At 45.2% G+C, this 24763-nt stretch overlaps 1 non-coding gene and 1 pseudogene across 1 annotated transcript; both read right to left on the bottom strand.

Moving 5' to 3' along the window:
• Window positions 1-550: 550 nt before the first annotated feature.
• On the bottom strand, window positions 551-605 carry LOC139566137 (U7 small nuclear RNA). The gene has a single exon (XR_011673060.1). It is a non-coding gene; the product is annotated as a U7 small nuclear RNA (small nuclear RNA).
• Window positions 606-11802: 11197 nt separating this feature from the next.
• On the bottom strand, window positions 11803-15378 carry LOC139565698 (glyoxalase domain-containing protein 4-like; annotated as a pseudogene).
• Window positions 15379-24763: the final 9385 nt, after the last annotated feature.

The raw sequence follows: 24763 nt of genomic DNA, 5'->3' as shown, positions 1-24763 counted from the left end.
TGGTCACCTGCCTGACCAAGGCCCATCTCCCCAGATTGCTCAGTTTGTTTCCAACGTATTCCGTTTAAGAATGATGGAGGCCACTGTGCTCTTCAACGCTGCAGAATGTTTTTGGTACCCTTCCCCCGACCTGTGCCTCGACACAATCCTGTCTCGGAGCTCTACGGACAATTCCTTCGATCTCATGGCTTGGTTTTTGCTCTGACATGCACTGTCAACTGTGAGACCTTATAAAGACAGGTGTGTACCTTCTAAATCATGTCCAATCAATTGAATTTACCACAGGTGGACTCCAATCAAGTTGTAGAAACATCTCAAGGATGATCAATGGAAACAGGATGCACCTGAGCTCAATTTCGAGTCTCATAGCAAAGGGTCTGAATACTTATGTAAACAAGGTATTTCTGTTTTTGCTTTGTTGTAATGGGGTATTGTGTGTAGATTGATGAGGAGTACAGTTTATTTAATCCATTTTTGAATAAGGCTGTAACGTAACAAAATGTGGAAAAAGTCAAGGGTTCTGAATACTTTCCGTATGCACTGTAGCAGTGGGGGCTTTCTCCTTGAGGAAACCTACTGGAGAAATACTCAAAGGGCAAATTCTCCATAACCTGTAGGAAGGTAGGACTGAGGTCTGAACAGATAGTTCAGAGTTTATGCTCTTTTCTATAACCTGTAGGGAACACAAAATATGGTCTGCATTGGCAGTTTTCTCACTTATGGGTGGCACAAATTGGGATATGGGGAGGGGAATGGGCAGGGTATATGCAAATGAAATACTGTAGTATACTATAGTGCGGACTGTAGTGTTTTTTCGGACATTACTGTAGTATTTACTGTTGTGTTTTTGTGGTCTGTAGTATGCTGTAGTATTTACAGCACTATAGCATTCTACAATATAATACAACATTTCAAAGTCAGTACTACACATGAGAGGGATACTACAGTGTGTAGTATAGTATTCTACAGTAAAATACAGTTTACTACAGAATTCTATAGTAAGTACTGTAGCATTCTTGTCACGGCCGTTGAATGAAGAGGACCAAGGTGCAGCGTGGTAAGCGTACATATTACTTTATTTATATGACGCTGACAAAAACAATAAACAATCCAAAAAAACGTGAAGCTAAAGGCTATAGTGCCAACAAACAAAGACAACTTCCCACAAACACAGGTGGGAAAAAGGGCTACCTAAGTATGGTTCTCAATCAGAGACAACGATAGACAGCTGTCCCTGATGGAGAAACCTACCCGGCCAAACCATAGAAATACAAATAATAGAACGTAAGAACATCGAATACCCACCCCAAATCACACCCTTACCAAACCAAATAGAGACATAAAAAGGATCTCTAAGGTCAGGGCGTGACAGTACCCCCCCAAAGGTGCGGACTCCGGCCGCAAAACCTGAACCTATAGGGGAGGGTCTGGGTGGGCATCTATCCGTGGTGGCACCTCTGGTGCGGGACACCCCGGTTGCGGGCCCCGGACTGGGTACCCCCGTTGCGGGCTCCGGACTGGAGAACGTCGCCGGAGGCTCCGGACTGGGGACCGTCGCCGTAGGCTCCAGACTGGGGACCGTCGCCGGAGGCTCCGGACTGGGGACCGTCGCCGGAGGCTCCGCACTGGGGACCGTCGCCGGAGGCTCCGGACTGGGGACCGTCGCCGGAGGCTCCGGACTGGGGACCTTCGCCGGAGGTTCTGGACTGGGGACCTTCGCTGGAGGCGTCATGCCATGACTCCTCGCTGGAGGCTTCGTGCCATGGATAATCACTGGAGGCTTCTTGCCCTGGATCATTACTGGAGGCTTCGTGCCATGGATCATCACTGGAGGCTTCTTTCCATGGATCATCACTGGAGGCTTTGTGCCATGGATCATCACTGGAGGCTTCCTGCCATGGATCATTACTGGAGGCTTCGTGCCATGGATCATCCCTGGAGGCTTCGTGCCATGGATCATCACTGGAGTGGTGAGGAGACGTATGGGCAGTCTGGTACGTGGAGCTGCCACAGGGCTCACCAGGCTGGGGAGACATACAGGAGGATTAGTTCTGGGCGCAGGCACAGGACTCACCAGGCTGGAGAGACATACAGCCTTGCTTGCCTTGTCCTTGGCAGAGGCACCGGATACACTGGGCCGTGGAGGCGCACTGGAGGTCTCGAGCTTAGAGCTGGCACAACCCGTCCTGGCTGGATGCTCACCCTAGCCCGGCAGATGCGGGGAGCTGGAATGTAGCACACCGTGCTAAGAACGCGTACTGGAGACACCGTGCGCTCCACCACATAACACGGTGCCTGACCAGAACCCTACCCGGCCAAAACATAGAAATACAAATAATAGAACGAAAGAACATAAAATACCCACCCCAAATCACACCCTGACCAACCAAATAGAGACATAAAAAGGATCTCTAAGGTCAGGGCGTGACAATTCTGTAGTAAACTGTCGCACGCATTAGTCAAAACCAATTCATCTCAGACTGCTGTAACACTGTCCACGTGGTGGAATTGTAATGAACATACAGCTTGGTCATGAGGATTGAGTCTCTCATGTACACAAAGTCTAAACTGTTCCTGCCAACCCACTTGTCATGTGGGTTGGCAGTGCCTAGTAGGGCCTAGTGAAGAGTGTTCTCAACCATTAAATAAAAATTGCTGCATAAACTCATCCCTTTTGTCTTTTTTATGCTTCTGCTTTTATTGCATTATAAACAGACCACTTTTTCTGAGCCTTTCCAATCTGGAGCTTTGGGGTAGAAAGGCAGAGTGTTGAATTGTCTTTATTCATGCAGAATCCCATAGGAACACAAATAAATTGAAATACTTAACATTTGATATGCCAGTAGAGCACTACAAGTGTTACAGTGGCTTGCGAAAGTATTCACCCCCCCTGGTATTTTTCCTATTTTGTTGCCTTACAACCTGGAATTAAAATGGATTTTGGGGGGTTTGTATCATTTGATTTACAAAACATGACTACCACTTTGAAGATGCAAAATATTTTTGGGGTGAAACAAACATGAAACAAGACAAAAAAACTGAAAACTTGAGCGTGCATAATTACCCCCCCCACCCCCCCCAAAGTCAATAATTTGTAGAAAGTCAATACTTTGCCACATTTTGCAGCAATTACAGCTGAAAGTCTCTTGGTATATGTCTCTATAAGCTTAGCACATCTAGCCACTGGAATTCTTTCCCATTCTTCAAGGCAAAACTGCTGCAGATCCTTCAAGTTGGATGGGTTCCGCTGGTGTACAGCAACCTTTAAGTCATACCACAGATTCTCAATTGGATTGAGGTCTGGACTTTGACTAGGCCATTCCAAGACATTTAAATGTTTCCCCTTAAACCACTCGAGTGTTGCTTTAGCAGTATGCTTAAGGTCATTGTCCTGCTGGATGGTGAACCTCCGCCCCAGTCTCAAATCTCTGGAAGACTGAAATCTCTGGAAGATCTGACCAGAGAACCTTCTTCCATATGTTTGGGGAGTCTCCCACATGCCTTTTGATGAACACCAAACGTGTTGGCTTATTTTATTCATTAAGCAATGGCTTTTTCTGGCCCCTCTTCCGTAAAGCACAGCTCTGTGGAGTATACGGCTTAAAGTGGTCCTATGGACAGCTTTGCATCTCCTTCGGGGTTATCTTTGGTCTCTTTGTTGCCTCTCTGATTAATGCCCTGCTTGCCTGGTCCGTGAGTTTTGGTGCGCGTCCCTTTCTTGGCAGGTTTGTTGTGGTGCCATATTCTTTCCATTTTTTAATAATGTATTTAATGGTGCTCCGTGGGATGTTCAAAGTTTCTGATATTTTTTTATAACCCAACCCTGATCTGTATTTCTCCACAACTTTTCCCCTGACCTGTTTGGAGAGCTCCTTGGTCTTCATGGTGCCGCTTGCTTAGTGGCATTGCAGACTCTGGGGCCTTTCAGAACAGGTGTATAAACAGTGCCTTGCAGAAGTATTCACCAGCTTGGTGATTTTCCTATTTTGTTGCATTACAACCTGTAATTTAAATTGATTTTTATTTGGATTTCATGTAATGGACATACACAAAATAGTCCAAATTGGTGAAGGGAAATGAAAAAAATTACTTGTTTCACTTCTGAGGGACTTCCACCGCCTCCACCCGGATCGCCCTCGAGAATTTTTTTTTAACCCTCTGATCTCTGCTTCTGACTCCTACCTTCCACTCCTAGTAACCCGTGACAGGGGGATGAATACTTTTGCAAGGCACTGTATGTACACTCTGGACCATGGTCTACCTTAAGTGCTCACCATCATTCACCAACGCTGGTCGTTCAGAGATAATCACCAATGATTTCCTTGATTCGTTGAATTAGGTGTTAGTGCAGGATGGAACAAAACCTACACATCTTGTAGGTCTCCAGGACCCCTGCTCTACTGTATCCTAGCACCAGGATACTGTTACAGAGCAGTGAAGGAAGAGTTATGTGACTGCTACATAGTTTGGCAGACCAATGGCACAAAAAAAGCGTAATATAAAATGCCTTGGCACGGGAAGCACACGTTGTGATGCTTCGACAGCTGTTGACCACATGAAAATATATTAACGTGTTACTGTGCGGCACGGCTATGAAATAACATTAAGATGTGTGGATATTCATTAGATTTGACTTGTGTGTGAGTGCGTGTGTGCGTGCATGAGTGTGTCTGTGTGTGTGTGGATGTATGTAAAAGCCAAGTCCTTCCCTGGCCTGAACAGAATGGGAGAGGGTCATCAAATTAGACCTCTATTTAATCCTCTCTCCCCCTTCCCCCTCACTCCTCTAACCCTATGAGGATAATTAGCGTTAGCCTACTTAACCTACAACCTGCTGGTGATGTGTTACTCTGCTCGACGGTGGAGAGAGAGGAGAGGCATAGAGATAGAGAAGAGAAAAGATAAACAAGATAAATGACAAATGAAAGAGACAGAGACAGAGAGAGACAGAGACAGAGACAGAGAGAGAGAGACAATAATAATAATAATAATACAAATAATTCTGAGAGAGAAGTCATGCAGAAGAACGGCTCCTGACTTGTTATAACTTTTTGGTTGTTAAGAGCGAGATTGACACGATTAAATTAGCAACACATTTATAGGTAATCAAATTGTACAACTGAAGATCAACACAGGAGGAAAAGATTGACAGAGAGTGAGTTAAAAGACCAATCCTCATCGTGGTAGCTAGCCAAATTCAAATCTGTCAGCTAGCTTGCCTTCTAGCTCCAACTGTTTACTGGTGGTAACCATAGCAACATGGCCACTGAGGCAGCACTAGCAGCACCAGCAGCAGCAGAGACTGAGAGACCCCCCCCCCTTTTTTTTTGAATACCCAGCAGAAATCAAATCTGAGAAGGGAAGAATCAATTTTAAACACAGAATTCTGAGGGAGAACCCAGAAACGTTGTTTGCCGACTGCTCACAAAACAGGACTGTTACAAACCTGTTATTTTACACAGACCACACTACTGCCTGGCATACAGCTGGAACCAGGCATTTCAGCTATACCACGAAGAAAGGCATCAGCAAGGGAAGGCAAATCCACATTTTTGAGGACAGCGATAAGGACCAGGAAAACAGGTTTCTGACGGTAAACATGTACCAGAACGGTACTGTCATGGTCCAGGGCAGTGAGGCTGTCAGGGCAGTGAGGCTGCACTCAGCTCTGTTGTGCAGGACTTCCCCACCCTAACGAAGATAGCGGAAAGCAAAAAGGACAAGGACAGCACCCCAACCTCTCCCCTCACCTCAGGCACCCCAACAGCAGGAGCCCAGACCTACACCCACACAACAGGTCTATCCTCCCCCCTGCCTGCCTACAACCACCAGTGCCAAGACCACACTACCATCAGCCTGTTGAGAGACAGGCTGGCTCTGTTAGAGGTATGGGTTACTGAGCTGAAGGAGCAGTCCCCCAGCTACACCACCTCCAGCCCAGACACAGAGCTTCTACAGGACCAGATCAACCAGTGCAGGACCCAGCTGGAGAACTCTGTCCAGGAGCTGAGAGAGAGCCTTACCACAGCGCTTGAGGAGGTAAAGGCCACCATGAGGAGAGAGCTGGTGCAGGTAAAGGAGGAGATGGCAAAGGAGTTGTCTGTCATCAAGAGGGTGCTGCAGCACAGAGCAGACTGTAGAGACTCCTAGAGAGAAGCTGCAGCCCCTCACCACCCCTAACAACCCCACTGACCCACCTTTACCCACAATCCCCCCATACCGACAACCCTTTACCCACACCCCCAGTCAACAAGGAGGATCACGTGGGGACACCTACTACAGAGAGAAACTTTCTGGCCCCTCCTGACACACCCCCACACACCCCTCCATGTACACAGGCCCTGTGTACTCCAGCCCCAGACCGTAAACGCACTAATCTGGTAAAACCCACTGAGGTGGCCATCCTCATTGACTCAAATGGGAAATTTATCCAAGAAGATTAACTCTTCCCCCACCACAAGGTGTGCAAAATATGGTGCCCAAAAACACAGGTGGCACTCCACATCCTGTCCCAGCCTGACTTTGGCACACCAGGCCACATTATTATTCACACCGGCACCAACAACCTGCTAGAGGAGCAGGAGAGAGTAGGCAGCCTGGTCAACAGAGTAGCAGAGAGAGGAGCAGGAGAGAGTAGGCAGCCTGGTCAACAGAGTAGCAGAGGGAGGAGCAGGAGAGAGTAGGCAGCCTGGTCAACAGAGTAGCAGAGAGAGGAGCAGGAGAGAGTAGGCAGCCTGGTCAACAGAGTAGCAGAGAGGGGAGCAGGAGAGAGTAGGCAGCCTGGTCAACAGAGTAGCAGAGAGGGGAGCAGGAGAGAGTAGGCAGCCTGGTCAACAGAGTAGCAGAGAGAGGAGCAGGAGAGAGTAGGCAGCCTGGTCAACAGAGTAGCAGAGAGAGGAGCAGGAGAGAGTAGGCAGCCTGGTCAACAGAGTAGCAGAGAGAGGAACAGGAGAGAGTAGGCAGCCTGGTCAACAGAGTAGCAGAGGGCCTCTGAGTGGTTCCTCAACTCCCACATCACCATCTCCACTCTGCTGCCCCGCAAAGACTTTCCTCCCCGTACCATTCAGAAAGTCAACGCTGACATCACCAGAGGGCGTGGCCTACTCCCGAACGTACACGTTGCTCACCACCCAACAATCACCCCAGAGCATCTGCACGACCACTCCAACCTGAGAAAGCAGACAGTTGGGATGTTTGCCAAGTCTCTAAAGGACGTGGCACTTGGTAGACAAACACCCCATGTCGCACTGGACAGAGGACCACCCATAGACCCCGACCAGACCACTGCACCACCAAGGAGCCCCAGGCCCCCTCAACACCCCACCAGACCCAGCGCACCCCACAGGCCCCACCCACCACCAGAGCATCACCACTTCCATCGGCTTAGCCAGACCGGACCGTGCCCAGTCTACTACCCCGCACCAGACCACCACCTCTGTCTCCCACGGCCCAGAACTGTCCCTCCTCCACTCCACAGGGCCCAACAGCAGGACCAGCGCAGCTACACAGAGGTCGTCGGAGGACAGGAGAAGCCTGTAGGGTTGAGTGAGATTAAACAGCTCCTCCAATACATCTGCACTAAACTGCACTAAACACACACACACACACACCTATTGTACTAAAAGTTTACTTGTTCAATGAATAGAAATATTTATATATATATATATATAACAGAAAAAAATTGTTATCCTGTTTATCTCACTCTTAACAACTTATTAGTTAGTAAATACTGTATTTCTGACTGCTATTCTTTCTTTTGGAACATGAAATCACTATCAGTTAGCATGTGGAACATTCAGGGCCTAAACTCATCAACCTTTGACTGAAGAGTTTAGCACTGGAGTTCAACAAAAATCTGAAAGATGTTGACGTCATCATTCTGCAGGAGACATGGTGTAAGGCTGACATTGTCACTCACTGTCCCACAGGCTACAGAAAGGTAATTGTGCCATCACAGAAACACAGCTCTGTCATAGAGGCAGAGACTCTGGAGGACTGATCATTTGGTACAAAATCTAATTGATCCCCTCAAAATTGGTAAATATCACATTTGTTTAAAACTGAAAAAATAACTTATACTGACAGAAAAAGATGTGTTCCTTTGCGCAATATATATCGCCCCTTCAGAATCCCCATATTACTCAGAGGAGATCTTCCCCACCCTTGAGGAAGAGACGTGCCATTTCCAGGCCCAGGGAAATGTGCTCATCTGTGGTGACACAAATGCGCGCACAGGAAGACTACCTGATCTAACGAGCACACGAGGGGACAGCTTTATTACAGGCCATACTGTTTCTAACTGCCTTATTCTCCCCCATAGAAACAACAGTGACAGCACCGTCAACAAAAACGGAAGGGATCTGTTGCAGCTCTGTAGAAGCCTGGGTCTGTACTTTGTCAATGGTAGGTTACGGGGGGACTCTTTGGGGAGATTCACCTACTGCTCACCTCTTGGCCACAGTACAGTAGACTATATGATTACACACATTGACCCTTTCTCTCTCAGCTCATTCACTGTCAAGCCACTAACACCTCTGTCTGATCACAGCCAAATTACGTTGTTCCTCAAAAGAACAGACATGGAAACAACCACACATTCACAGCCCAGTAAGCTGTACAACATCAGAAATTCATACAGATGGGCCCAAAACAGCACAGAAGAATTGTGGTTGACGCAGATTGTAAAATTATAAGGAAAAAACTTAGAACACTATCCAACCAAAAGCACAGAGACCCAAATAATGGTGAATTACGCCTTTATTACTGTGAGACTTTAAAACTCTATAAACGTACACTCAGAACCAAAAAAGCACAGTACAACAGCAAGCAGCTGACACTAATTGAGGAGTCCATAAACACAAACAACTTCTGGCAAAATTGGAAAAAACTAAAAAAATCTAAACAAGAGGAATTAGCGATACAAAATGGTGACATATGGACAACCCATTTTAAAACTCTCTACAACATCGTTCAAACTGACACAAACGCAGAACAATGCCAAATTCCTGAGAAGTTGAATGGATTAGAAAAAGCTATAAAGGACAATCAAAATCCATTGGACTCCCCAATTACTGACCAGGAGCTCTATAACAAACTTCAGGCCCTCGAATTTAAAAAAGCATGCGTACCTGACGACGTCCTAAATGAGATGCTCAAACTCACTAGTGCAAAAGGTTATTTCCCTGACATCTGGAATCAAGGACTCATAACCCCAATCTTTAAGAACGGAGACAAATTTGACCCTAACAATTACAGAGGCATTTGTGTGAACAGTAACCTGGGGAAGGTTTTCTGTAGTATTATAAATGTAATAGTTCTAAACTTCCTTAATAAGCACAATGTCTTGAGTAAAAGCCAAATTGGATTTGTACCAAAACATTGCACGACTGATCATATTTACACCCTACACACCCTGATAGATAAACATGTCCACCAAAATAATACCAAAATATACGCTTGCTTTATTGACTTCCAAAAAGCATTTAATTCTATTTGGCATACAGGACTGTTCTACAAAGTTATTGAAAGTGGTGTAGGGGGTAAAACATATGACATAATTAAATCAATGTATACTGGAAATAAGTGCAGCATTACAATTGGCAAGAAAATAACAGAATTCTTTAAACAGGGGCGGGGCCTTCGCCAGGGTAGCAATTTGAGCCCTGCACTCTTCAATATTTACATCAATGAATTGGCCACTATTCTAGAAAAGTCCTCAGCCCCTGGTGTTAGTCTCCACAATTCAGAGGTTAAATGCCTACTCTTTGCAGATGACCTATGCCTGCTGTCACCCACAGCACATGGCCTACAGCATAGCCTGGACCTGCTAGAGCAGTACTGCCAGACCTGGGCCCTGGCAGTAAACCCCAAAAAGACTCAAATAATGATTTTCCAGACAAGATCCAGATCTCAGGGAATTAGACCAAAGTTCTCAATTGGTACAAAATATATAGAGTACTGCACAAACTACAATTACTTAGGTTTAAAAATAAGCTCAACTGGACACCTTAATGAGGCAGTGAATGAACTGAGAGAGAAAGCACGCAGGGCATTCTACGCCATTAAAAAGCTAATTCAAATTGAAATACCTATTCAAATTTGGCTAAAACTAATTGAATATGTCATTAAACCAATTGCACTTTATGGCAGCGAGGTGTGGGTTCCACTTGCAAAATAAGATTTCATCAAATGGGACAAACACCCCATTGAAACCCTACATGCAGAGTTCTGTAAGATTCTCCTACATGTCCAGAGGAAAACTACAAACAATGCATGCAGGGCAGAATTAGGCCAATATCCACTAATAATAAAAAGAGCAATTAAGTTTTGGAAAATCTAAAATACAGTGACCCCCTCTCATATTATTACCAAGCCCTGCAATGCCAAGAGCTGAGCAAAGAAAATAGTCCCCTCATCCAGCTTGTCCTGGGGCTGAGTTCACAAACCTGTTCTACTAACACACTGAAGCCTCAGGACCAGAACATCCAATCAATCAAATAAACCAAATTACAACACAGTCAAAACAAAACTACATTACTTATTTGGAAACACAAGCACAAGCACAAAGCAAAATGCAGTGCTATCTGGCCCTAAATTGACAGTACACCGTGGCTAACTATTTGACCATGGTTACTGATCAAAACCTTAGAAAAACCTTGACAAAGTACAGGCTCAGTGAGCACAGCCTGGCCATTGAAAAGGGTAGACACAGGAAAACCTGGCTCCCTGTAGAGGAAAGGCTGTGCAACCACTGCACAACAGCAGAACCTGAGACGGAGCTGCATTTCCTGACAAAATGTGAAAAATATAAAACAATTTTGAGAGTGTAATTTCCCCAAATATGAAACCCTTATTCAAGGTTTCAAAGACCTCACTGATGAGAGACAGACAGACAGACAGACAGACAGACAGACAGACAGACAGACAGACATACAGACAGACAGACAGACAGACAGACAGACAGACAGACAGACAGACAGACAGACAGACAGACAGACAGACAGACAGTGACAGACAGACAGACACAGATAGTGACAGACAGACAGACACAGATAGTGACAGAGAGAGAGAGAGAGAGAGCTTGAGAGAGAGAGTCAGACAGCGAGAGAGACAGCGAAAGAGAGAGAGAGTCAGACAGCGAGAGAGACAGCGAAAGAGAGAGAGAGTCAGACAGCAAGAGAGAGAGTGAGACAGAGATAGACAGAAAGAGACAGAGAGAGACAGAAAGAGACAGAGATAGACAGAAAGAGACAGAGAGACAGAAAGAGACAGAGATAGACAGAGAGAGACAGAGAGAGACAGAGAGAAAGAGAGAGAGAGAGAGAGACAGAAAGAGACAGAGAGAAAAATAAACAGCGAGAGAGAGACAGAAAGAGACAGAAAGAAAAAGAAACAGCGAGAGAGAGACAGAAAGAGACAGAAAGAGACAGAGAGAAAAAGAGACAGCGAGAGAGAGACAGAAAGAGACAGAAAGAGACAGAGAGAAAAAGAGACAGCGAGAGAGAGACAGAAAGAGACAGAGAGAAAAAGAGACAGCGCGAGAGAGACAGAAAGAGACAGAAAGAGACAGAGAGAAAAAGTGACAGCGAGAGAGAGACAGAAAGAGAGACAGAGACAGAGACAGAGACAGAGACAGAGAGAGAGAGAGAGAGAGAGAGAGAGAGAGAGAGAGAGAGAGAGAGAGAGAGAGAGAGAGAGAGAGAGAGAGAGAGAGAGAGAGAGAGAGAGAGAGAGAGAGAGAGAGAGAGAGAGTTTGAGTTTAAAAAAAACTTTATTGGGTCTGGGAACCCACAACACAAACACTCAAACAACAACGCAGATCTCATGAGCATCTGAATCAGGCCAAATGACCACTTCTACCGTATTCTTTCCAGGGGTGTCCAGGTAGCCAAGATAGTAAGGATTTTGTGGTTTCACTTCTTCATCAGGGCTTCAAGATCTGCCAACTGCTCACGTGGACAGGAGAATGCTATCCGCCCCGAAGGCTGTCCCGTGATCTACTGCCCCAACAATGTTGTGAAGTTGTAGTTTACACTGAGTGTCTGTGAATCCCATCAGAACAGTCTTCTTCTCCTCATTTCTCTCTTTCACCTTCATCCCCAGAAGGGAGGAGCAGCAGTGAATTGATTTCTGCAGGTCAGACCCTGCCAGACACACCATCTGTACAGGATCATTGGGAGGCTGATCTTTGTCCACCAGGTAGAAGCGATAACCTCCTGGAGCCTCAGCCAGATAGAGGCCCTTTCCAACGTCAGTGAGGGGCCAAGCAAGCCGCTTACCATTGCTGACAGCCTGGCTAGACTGCAGAGTCAAACCGAGGAAGTCATTGGCTAGGCGATATCCTCCCACTCCGTAATTGTAGATCACTTTGTGACGCAAAATCTTCATGCCGAGCACATCTCGGTAAAAGGTGTCCGTTTTGCTTTTGTCACCCACTTTGAAAACTAAATGCAAGGCTCGCCTCAAAGCCAATTTAATCCAAGTGAGTTTGCTATGTACTGTACGATGATATATCACGCCCAGTTTGTCTACGTTGATTAAGGATCCTTGCAATTGATTGCCATATAGAAAAGAGAAAGGAAAAACAGAAGAGACAACAGAAGAAACAAGACAGAGAGAAAAAACACCCTTTGAGGCATGATCACTATCGTTGTTTTAATTTTCTCTTAACCTAACCGTGTTTCCCACTACCTTTTGCTGCCGTAACAGCAGTAACAAATTTCCTCAAGCGGAAACGCTTCTTCACACTCAACTGATCTAACCCCACCGTCTTCTGTAACACCACAGCTGACCTCACAAACTTATCAACATCAAAGAAATCTGCCAAGTCTGATCCAGGAACCCATTTACCTCCTCTAAATTGTAAATTGAGTCGTCACCAGCTGCTACCATGTCCTTCTCCTGATCCTCCTCAACTGAGGCCACAGACCCCTGACTCCCCTCCACATTCCTCTCAACACTCCCCACTTGCACCCCATCACAGTACTGGGCATGTCTCCTCATCAGGAAGAGGAAATGGCTCCCCAAATCCATCCTTACCTCCTACAACAATATATTTCTGCTGCATAACAGACGCTATGTTCCCCTCTGGTACAAGCTGCAACTCAATACCCTCAACTTGGACAACTTGTTCTTCATCAACAGCTGCTTGTGTCTGCTCGTAACGCCTGGGCCCACCTCTCCCACCTCTCCCTACATCAGTGGGCCCAGGCGTTACGAGGACCTCCCTCCCTCCTTTTCGGGCAAGCATGTTGCTTATGGCCAACATCCACACACTCAAAACACAGTTGACTACCCGTACTAGCATAAGCCATATACAGTCTGTTGTCATACTTGACTTTAAACGATACCTACAAAGTCTGCTCCGGTGAGTCCAAAAACCTAAACACCTATCACCGAAACGACATAACCTGTTTCAGAGCCGGGCGTTTGAAACGACATAACCTGTTTCAGAGTCGGGCGTTTGAAACGACATAACCTGTTTCAGAGTCGGGCGTTTGAAACAACATAACCTGTTTCAGAGTCGGGCGTTTGAAACGACATAACCTGTTTCAGAGTCGGGCGTTTGAAACAACATAACCTGTTTCAGAGTCGGGCGTTTGAAACGACATAACCTGTTTCAGAGCCGGGCGTTTGAAACGACATAACCTGTTTCAGAGCCGGGCGTTTGAAACGACATAACCTGTTTCAGAGCCGGGCGTTTGAAACAACATAACCTGTTTCAGAGCCGGGCGTTTGAAACGACATAACCTGTTTCAGAGTCGGGCGTTTGAAATGACATAACCTGTTTCAGAGCCGGGCGTTTGAAACGACATAACCTGTTTCAGAGCCGGGCGTTTGAAACGACATAACCTGTTTCAGAGCCGGGCGTTTGAAACGACATAACCTGTTTCAGAGTCGGGCGTTTGAAACGACATAACCTGTTTCAGAGCCGGGCGTTTGAAACTACATAACCTGTTTCAGAGCCGGGCATAATATGCTCTTCACCAAATGTAATACCATTTCATATTTTTAACAAGAGTAATAGTTAGTATATTACATTTACGCAAATCGGGCGATGTAGGCTTGTACACAATCGACCCAACAGCAGTAACATCATGCAGGATTTAGGCTACCGACTGCCTAGCCAGTTGTAGCTCAATCTTGGCTGCAATGATCACGTTCCTGCACTGACTGACTGTTTGGAGGCTCATTGATTTAACGTTAGGTTAGTCTACATGATACACTAGTAAAGTAATAAAATATATAGCTGTCGGCTATATTAGCCACGACTTCTTCTTTGTGCAGCTTCAAATGTCGAACAAAGTTTGAAATTGTTGCGCCTCCGTCTGTAATTTTCTTCCCGGATGTTTTGCAATTTGCAATATGTTTTTTGCTGATACTGCGTCGTCTTTATATCCGAAAATAATCATTTGGGGTATCATCTTTCCAAGGGCTCCATCTGAATTCACCCGCCGACGTTCCTCTGCACTGCCACGCACAACTTTTTCTCAGCTGGCACAATTTGATTGGCTGCTGTCCGATTCAAACTGTAATACGTTAAATGAAGAGTTGATGCACTGCACACTTTTTTTAATAGCATCATTTTTTATATTTGGGCTTGGCGAGGGTATCAAGTCAGGTCGAGTCATAAGGCCCAAGTCAAGTCACGAGTCATTGGTGTTAAAGTCAAAGTCGAGTTGCAAGTCATCATATTTGTGTGTCACACTCCAATAACTCACACTCCAATAACTCACACTCCAGTAACTCACGCTCAAATAACTCACTCTCCAATAACTCACTCTCCAATAACTCACTCTCCAATAACTCACTCTCCAATAACTCACTCTCCAATAACTCACTCTCCAATAACTCACACTCCAGTAACTCACATTCCAGTAACTCACGCTCAAATAACTCACGCTCAAATAACTCACACTCCAATAACTCACGCTCAAAGAACTCACACTCCAATAATTCACACTCCAATAACTCACTCTCCAATAACTCACTCTCCAATAACTCACTCTCCAATAACTCACACTCCAATAACTCACACTCCAATAACTCACACTCCAATAACTCATGCTCCAATAGCTCATTGGGAATAAACGGTGGTACATTTGAAATCTTTGCCCTTGTTGACTGAGAAAAAAGCGGCGTAACTTGAATAAACATACCTTTAAGAAGTACGCCATGCTCAACCATCTGATCAACAAGACGCTCTTCTTTATTAATTAAGAAACACCACCTCCTCTTTATTCATCCGTGACACATAAGCAACATTTTCATAACCTACTGTACCTTCTCTCCTACGGTGACCATAAACTCCTCCACAGTGACAGTGGCTTCAGTAACAGACCTAAAGCCGTGCCGAAGTGACAGGGACGGCGTCCCCATGTGGGACGCTCATACAATTCCCAGCATGCAGAGAGGGAGACACAGAGAGAGACAAAGGTAGAGGCAGAGAGAGACAGAGAGAGAGACAGACAGAGAGAGAGACAGAGACAGAGAGAGATACAAAGATAGAGGCAGAGAGAGACAGAGAGAGAGACAGACAGAGAGAGAGACAGAGACAGAAACAGAGACAGAGAGACAGAAACAGAGAGACACTGATAGAGAGACCCAAGTGAGACAAAGAAATAGAGACAGAGAGAGGGTTGTGAGAGTGTTCTGAAAAGGCTGACGATAGTGAGTCTGCTACCTCAGGGCCAAGGCTGCCAGCCGTCACGCCTGGCGGGGAGCTACTTGTTTACTTGCTTTTCTTTGTTTGTTTCTGTTTGTTTTCCCAGATCCAATTGTACAGAGTGGGTGGAGGGCAGAGAGCGGGGGAGCAGGGAGGGTAGGGGCAGGATGGAGAGAGAGAACAAGGAAGAGAGAGATTGCCTGCATGGGCTCAGGGACGGTATTATTACCTGAAAGAGCATCCAAACAGCCTCAGCCTCTGCAGGACTTCAGCTCACCAGGAGGAGCCATCTTCTGGCTGGCTGAAAGCAGATAAATACATCAATAAAGGAATAAAAGTCATGCAACCAAAACCCCACAAAAACCTTTCAACCTTCCTGAAAAATATTAGTTTTATTTTTTGATAGGGCACAGAATCCCTCTGTAGCTAGTTTTCACCCTCCTGCTCTATGGGCAGTGGGCATTGATCGTTGGCAAAGCATGCGGTGCAGAGTCATCCAAAGATGGCAAGGGACCTCTACTCTGTATGTGCGAGAGGGCCCCGGCCTCACGTGTTCTTTTCCTTTTCTGGCTCTACTGCTGATTCGGTCCCTTTGTTGCCCCTGAGTACCTCGATTGTCTCGATTGCCTCCACTGTGTTCAGTTAGCGGGTGTTGAGTTATCGTAGCTGTTTCGTTTGCTCTACTGGTTCACAGCCCTGACAGCCTACGTCCCAAATCACACCCTATTCCCTTTATAGTGCACTAGGGCTCTGGTCAAAAGTAGTACACTATATAAGGAATAGGGTGCCATTTAGGACACCCCAGTTTGCAGTCTCAGATGGATAGAGATGAAGCCTGCCAGCTGCGGACTTCCTGTTCATGCAGGCCCTCTCCCACTGAGCTCAAAGCCCAACTAGAGCTCCCTGGTCCGGGCAGAGTGCTGACAGACCCGGCCCTGGGACAGCGCAGCCCTGGAGCTTCACGCTGAGAGGAAGTGTGACGCTCAGAGGGGGTCCTATGGTTCGACATTAAATAGCCAGAAAGGACACCCCGGGAATATCATCAGAACTTTAGCATTCACATTCTGAGCTATTTATTCCTAATCAATGCAAGACTTAGGATCCTGGTTGAGGTGGCTAAGTTTAGTTTGGTTAAACAGTTCTACTTTTGTCCTTTCTACAATAGGCATATAGTGCCAATGTTAGTGCCAATGTACATGATGTGCTCTCTAGCAGGGCCAGATAGTGCCAACGTACAGATTATACTCTCCAGCCAGATTAGTGCTGACCATCCAGGGTCCTACTGGATGCCATGTGGAGAGAAAAGGAACACTGTGCTCCCCCCATGGGAGTGTGACAGACTGGATTTGTGATTCGCTAACGTCTCACAACATCAGTAAGGACAGTCTGCTATACTGACTTGGCATCTGGCAGCTCTACTCTTCAGCTGTGACGGTAAAGGGAATGACAACATCTACACTGTTAGCCGGGATGGACATTATCTCTGATTGATGATCATAATTGTACCTTTTGATTGAGCCATGTTTTTTGGTACAGCTTTGACATGGCAATGAAGGATTTTGGCCATTTTGGCCCTTCTCTACTTCCTCAGAGTCAGATGAACTTGTGGATATCATTTTATATCTCTAAGTGCAGTTTGAAGGAAGTTGCTAACTAGCGCTAGCGCAATTGCTGACTAAGAAAGTCCTCTCACTGTCAATTGCGTTTATTTTTCAGCAAACTTAACATGTGTAAATATTTGTATGAACGTAACAAGATTCAACAACTGAGACATAAACTGAACAAGTTCTACAGACATGTGATTAACAGAAATTGAATAATGTGTCCCTGAACAAAGGGGGGGTCAAAATCAAAAGTAACAGTCAGTATCTGGTGTGGCCACCAGCTGCATTAAGTACTGCAGTGCATCTCCTCCTCAAGGACTGCACCAGATTTGCCAGTTTTTGATGTGACATGTTACCCCACTCTTCCACCAAGGCACCTGAAAGTTCCTGGACATTTCTGGGGGGGAATGGCCCTAGCCCTCCCCTCCGATCCAACAGGTCCCAGGTGTGCTCAATGGGATTGAGATCCGGGCTCCTCGCTGGCCATGGCAGAACACTGACATTCATGTCTTGGAGGAAATCACGCGCAGATCAAGCAGTATGGCTGGTAGCATTGTCATGCTGGAGGGTCATGTCAGGATGAGCCTGCAGGAAGGGTACCACATGAGGGAGGAGGATGTTTTCCCTATAACGCACAGCGTTGAGATTGCCTGCAATGACAACAAGCTCAGTCCGATGATGCTGTGACACACCGCCCCAGACCATGACGGACTCTCCACCTCCAAATCGATCCCGCTCCAGAGTACAGGCCTCGGTATAACGCTCATTCCCACGATGATAAATGCAAATCCGACCATCACCCCTGGTGAGACAAAACCGTGACTCGTCAGTGAAGAGCACTTTTTGCCAGTCCTGTCTGGTCCAGCGACATTGGGTTTGTGCCCATAGGCGACGTTGTTGCCGGTGATGTCTGGTGAAGACCTGCCTTACAACAGGCCTACAAGCCCTCAGTCCAGCCTCTCTCAGCCTATTGCGGACAGTCTGAGCACTGATGAGGGATGGTGCGTTCCTGGTGTAACTCGGGCAGTTGTTGTTGCCGTCCTGTACCTGTCCCGCAGGTGTGATGTTCAGATGTACCGATCCTGTGCAGGTGTTGTTACACGTGGTCTGCCATTGCGAGGATGATCAGCTGTCTGTCCTGTCTCCCTATAGCGCTGTCTTACACGTCTCACAGTACGGACATTGCAATTTATTGCCCTGGCCACATCTGCAGTCCTCATGCAGGGAGAGTAATAGTTAGTACTACTCTCATAGTACAAAAGGCAGGTCTTAATGAAGAGAAAAGGAAATGGCTGATTTAGACCGAAAGAGGGGGGATAGAGAGAGTAGAGAGACAACTAAGAGAGAGAGAGAGAGAGAGAGAGATGAGTTATGTCATCACAGAAGCAGAGGTGAGGAAGAGTTGGTCATGTTTTCTGAATCCTGATTCTGTCCTGTAATTTGTCAGCATTAAAACACATGCAGTAGAGACTTCCCTATGGGCATACAGTAAAACTGTCTCCAACTCCAACTAGGCTATTCATTAGATCCAGCATATCCTGAGGTGCTGACCTGTTGCATTCTCGACAACCACTGTGATTATTATTATATGACCCTGCTGGTCATCTATGAACATTTGAACATTTTGGCCATGTTCTGTTACAATCTCCACTCGGCACAGCCAGAAGAGGACTGGCCACCCCTCATAGCCTGGTTCCTCTCTAGGTTTCTTCCTAGGTTTTGGCCTTTCTAGGGAGTTTTTCCTAGCCACCGTGCTTCTACACCTGCATTGCTTGCTGTTTGTGGTTTTACGCTGGGTTTCTGTACAGCACTGAGATATCAGCTGATGTAAGAAGGGCTTTATAAATAAATTAGATTTGATATAAGACACAATAAACAAAAAATCATCCTTTATCCTCATAATAGCTCTTCTTTGAATGTTTCTTCAGCATTCCGTTCATTCAGCTGCGTCTCCACAGTCGCGACAACCGAAGAGTGCTCTCTCTCCGCGCACCAAATGAACGTATTCAACATCTTCAAAGCAGCTCATTTACTTATTATGTTTGATACCTCGCCTTTTCACAGACGAGATCTAATTACGTTCATGGCTCGAGTGTACCTTCTTATTTAAGAGAAAAAACACATCTCTAGAGGTTTCTCTACCGTTAACAAGACTAATCACAGTCGTGTCACAAAAGTAGAAAATACCTCCTACCAAACAAGACTGAGAGATAGGGAAAAAGGGGGAGAAAACAGGGGAGAGAGAGGCATTGAAGCTGTTCTGTGCCCTGGCTGACACACAAACAGGATTTTAGAGGGGAAATGTGAAGGACTACACCATGCCCGTGTGCTTGCTTGTGTGGCACGCATGTATATGTGTGTGCTGAAATGAATAACCGCAAATGCCGACCACACCTCTCTGGTGAAAGACAAAGCAAATGCAGCCTCTCTCTCATTACATTTCATCTCAGGTAATGGATCAGGTCTATTGATTCATAATAACATGTAGACGATCAGACATAAGTTATATGTATGCACATGCTTGATGATAACATGTCTGTAGCTGATTAGATGGGATCTGATTAATTAGATGAGATTGATTGTGTGTAACTTCCTGTTAGCCTGTGTCCTTGATGTGGGACGTGTGTGTGTGAAGAATGCCTCTGGGTGCTGCATAATGGAATGACCTGTTGTGTCTGAGTGAGTGACAACTCCATCTCTTTCCCTGCCTGTCTCTCTCTCTCTCCCTTCTCATCGACATAAAACATAGACCAGCAGATCTCCTTCATTTACTCAGACAGAGAGAAGGATAAAGACAGGATAAAGACAGGGAAAGATTGAAAGAGAAACAGAAAGGGAGCAAGGTTCCTGGGAGATTGACAATGTGAAGTTTTGACACAATCCAGTGTGTGTGTGTGTGTGTGTGTGTGTGTGTGTGTGTGTGTGTGTGTGTGTGTGTGTGTGTGTGTGTGTGTGTGTGTGTGTGTGTGTGTGTGTGTGTGTGTGTGTGTGTGTGTGTGTGTGTGTGTGTGAGAGAGACAGAGAGACAGAGAGACAGAGAGACAGAGAGACAGAGAGACAGAGAGACAGAGAGACAGAGATACAGAGCGACAGAGATACAGAGCGACAGAGAGAGCGAGAGATTCCACCACCCAGGTCAGCACGGACGTTTCAGCTTATTGGCTTATGCTGACCTTTGACCCCGTGTTAATGGTTACTACCATTGGTCTCACATAACTGGATACCCGCTGTTCATGATTAGCAGGCTGGGTGTAATCTTTGGCGCAAAATCTCTTTCTTATGCTATACCAAAGCTGTAAAGGTTAACAGGACATAGCAGATAATAGTAATACTAATACAACTAAATTGACAGTGATGTGATGTATCGTAGTGGTAGTGTAGCTCTCGACCAATAGTAGACTCTATTGCCAGGCTCTGGCTGTGCTGCAACTCTGATTCATAGTCCCTTGTCTAAGCCTTTATCTTAACACCAAGGAAACCAAAGTTATGTTGGTCTGTTCCACTAGGAAAAGGCCAACACAGCATGGGATACAATTAAGTATGGGGGGAGTACAAATTGAGGCAGTGGCAGAAAGCAAACTACTAGGAGTGCAGCTAGACAACTGCTTATCATGGTCGTCTCAAATAACTAATCTATGTAAAACTATATATATTAAAACAGCATGGATGATCAGAAGGATAGCTAAATATTTACCAGGAAAGATTCTTGAGCAAATAACACAAGCATTAATTGAGAGTCAGGTGAACTACTGTTCTGTGGTCTGGGGAAATGCATCAGCATCTAACATTAGGAGGCTGCAGATTGCACAGAACAAAGCAGCAAGGATTGTTTTAAGGTGGAGATATGGTTATTCTGTTGTAGTCATGCACAATGCTCTTGGTTGGTCATCAATCAACAAGATAATTGAAAAAAACGTGCTTATTTTATTTCAAAATATACACCATTTAAAACGGCCAAACTCTATTCACAACGGTATTCAGTTGGTAAGAGACAGACATTCAGTAAATACTAGGAATAGATTGTCTACCATCTATGTGTTATCCTGACAGAAAAGAGAAATAGGCAAAATAACATTTCGATTTAGAGGAATAAAGAAATGGAATAATTTAACTGAGCAAACCAGAAACCTTTCAATATATAAATTTAAACAATACTGTAAAACCATTTAAATATAATACGTAGAAAAGTTGTGCTGGACTATGGTAGATGAAGAATCAATATATCTTTTAGACAGAGTATTTATTGGGTCAATATGTTAGTGTATTATGTCTGTTTGTAATAGTGTGTTATTTGTGAAAATGTGTTCGTATTATAAATTGTATTTTAATGTTTAAGGACTCTTGGAAGATTAGTCCAAATGAGGACAAAAAGAGACCCCCCCCCCCAAATTTAAAACATTTTTAATAATAATAATCTGTGCCGGAGATAGTATATCTGCACTCTGTAGATCCACAGATATATCATATCCTGTAGATCCACAGATATATCATATCCTTTAGATCCACAGATATATCATATCCTGTAGATCCACAGATATATCATATCCTGTAGATCCACAGATATATATATTCCCCCTGCACTCCTTTCTGTACAGAATCCCTTTCAATTAGAGACAAACTTGTACAACTCACAGCACCACTTGTTTCCCGGCTAAACCAAGCCGTGCTCTGTATGCAGATTCACATTCTACAAAATAATGAACTACAACCCATTATTACCCTGGAGACAGTGGACCAAAGCTCAGAGACAGTGTGTTGTGATGTGCTGCTGCAGCTTAATATTATATTCTAGCTGCACAGCAGATGATCTGGCACTACACTTTATTAGGCTCTCTATAAATGTTACATTATTGAGGTTTGGCCTCAGAAGCAGAGTGTGTGCGTGTGCGTGCGTGTCTGTGTGTGCGTGTGTGCGTGTGTGCGTGTGTGTGTGCGTGTGCGTGTGCGTGTGCGTGTGTGCGTGCGTGCGTGCGTGCGTGCGTGCGTGCGTGTGTTGTATGATTTTTTAAATTTAACCTTTATTTAACCAGGTAGACCAGTTGAGAACAAGTTCTCATTTACCACTGCGACCTGCGACCTGGTGTGTGTATGTGTGTGTGTGAGTGAGAGCGTAGTGCGGACTGCTAAGAGCTCTATTGAAACTTACTGATTACAGTCTCTGTACTGACAGGCAGACGATAAGGGAGAAGGCGAGCCTGCCTGTCACAAATCTAACAGGTGCAGCTCGACTCTAATAAATTGCCTCAGACTCTGAGAGGGTGCAATCATGTCTGCATGTTCCACAGAATCAAACTCTCAGCCAGAAAGAGAATCACAAAGTTAAAAAGGCCCATCGGGATGTTTTTTGGGGAAGAAGCGTAATTATGTTTTGATTGGATGAAAAAGTGGATGGTGAAAAGGAGCATTATGTTTCCCTCGGTGGTATCTAGTTACGCCTCTCGTCTCCTGGAGGGTTACTGCTGAGATTACCTCACTCACTAGACTGTCAGGCTGGGTCTCGTCTGATCTCTTTTACAGTTGTAGATCATAACTGGTTCTATCCACAATACAGCTTCACAATGCAGACGATAAGTTCCAGGGTCAGCCGTAGTAGTACGGCGCCCCTGGAGCAAATTAGGGTTAAGTGCCTTGCTTAAGGGCTTAAGGGCACAGATTTTCACCTTGTCGGCTCGGATATTCGAACCAGCGACCTTTCAGTTACTGGCCCAATGCTCTAACCACTAATTCTGAAGAGAGACAGAAAGATATTCATGTGATTTTAATGGGCCGCGTGCTAAAGGGAGTAGTCCCGTGTGGCTCAGTTGGTAGAGCATGGCGCTTGCAACGCCAGGGTTGTGGGTTCATTCCCCACGGGGGGACCAGGATGAATGTGTATGAACTTTCCAATTTGTAAGTCGCTCTGGATAAGAGCGTCTGCTAAATGACTTAAATGTAAATGATTGAGTTCAACATTTTATTTTGTCGTCGGTCTGAACATCCTACTGGATCCTCACCACATAATGTACACATGTCGGAACACACACACACACACACACACACACACACACACACACACACACTTCTCTGCCCACCATCTAATTACACAACCACATGTGTTGATATTGATCCCTCCATTTAAACCCCTTTTCCCCAGTCAGTATTTCTCTCCCATTCAATTAACCTGGTAAAACAAAAGTTCAACAAAATGGCTCCAAAGCCCCAAAACATTCATCAAAACACTAGAAAGTAATTCATTTTCATTATAAACCGTACGTTGAGATGGACTTGAACTTCACCCCACAGCCCATCCAATACTGATGTGTCCTCATAGCACTGAGTGTCTCACAGTACAGATGCAATTTAGATAGCTTAAGTCTGATTGAATCCCAGTTTAAGTACTGTCGTGTCTTTGGCATTATTAAACTGAAGACTGTTATTTTATCAAATCAATTCTCTGTAATTATTATTACGTGATTAAACTAATCATGTAAATATAATTAACTAGGAAGTTGGGGCACCAAGGAAAGTCTTCAGATTACAAAGTTATAATTTTCCTAATATAACTCTTCAGATATTTTAACATCTGATTAATTAGTCTTCTAATGAATGAATTATTCTTTACCTCAAGTTAGTCTCATTCCAAACGTCGTAAATTGTTGGTTATCTGCACGAACCCAGCCTTTACTATGAATCATCCATACATCAATTGTCTTAATGTCACGACTTCAACCGAGGCAGGCTCTCCTTCCCGTTCGGGTGGCGCTCGGCGGTCGTCGTCACCGGCCTACTAGCTGCTACTGACTCTTTTTCCTCCCCCTCCTTATGTGTTTATGGTTATCACCTGGTTTGAGGGAATTAGCAATCAGGGTGGCTTTATTAGTCAGCCAGCCTGTCTGCTTCTTTGTGCGGGATTGTTCGTCTGTTTCTTTGGATTTCGGGAGTGGTTCGTGTGTGTGTACTGGTTTTGTCTTCATGTTTGAAGACAGGTGTTTGTTTGACACCCAGTAGTCCGGTTTGGACATTGTTTGTGTACGAGTTGGGAATTAAACTCAACCTATTGAAGCTCTGCTGTTCCTGCGTCTGATTCCACAAACACCCCGACACCTAGAGCGTTACACTTAATCATTTATTTACTAACTAACTAAATAATCACAGAAATGCATAAACAAACAAACAGTAGATATAGTTACAAGGAAATGATATGGGAGGTTCCCTAGTGGGCTAAGCCGATATGGCGACTTGGTAGACAAAGGGAAGTGGGTGTGGACTGAGAAGGGCGGGAAAGACAAAAGAGACACTACACAGTTGATAATTATATTAATTGAAATGCTAATCCTTTGCACATGAACGCTCACTCATTCGAGAATAATTGCAATCAATATATATTTACACTGAGTGTGTCGTCGTGATCTCCATTGGAATCGTCCGTCTTTCTGTTGGAAAGTTCATCCGCGCGCGCGTCTCTCTCTCTGCTTCGCTGAAGTCTTTCGTGGTGAGAATGTATACTTCAGAGTAC

Source organism: Salvelinus alpinus, chromosome 37 (assembly GCF_045679555.1).
Source record: "Salvelinus alpinus chromosome 37, SLU_Salpinus.1, whole genome shotgun sequence".
NCBI classification, from domain to species: domain Eukaryota; kingdom Metazoa; phylum Chordata; class Actinopteri; order Salmoniformes; family Salmonidae; genus Salvelinus; species Salvelinus alpinus.
Note: the sequence above shows the minus strand (reverse complement) of the source record. Positions and strands in the feature narration are given on the sequence as shown.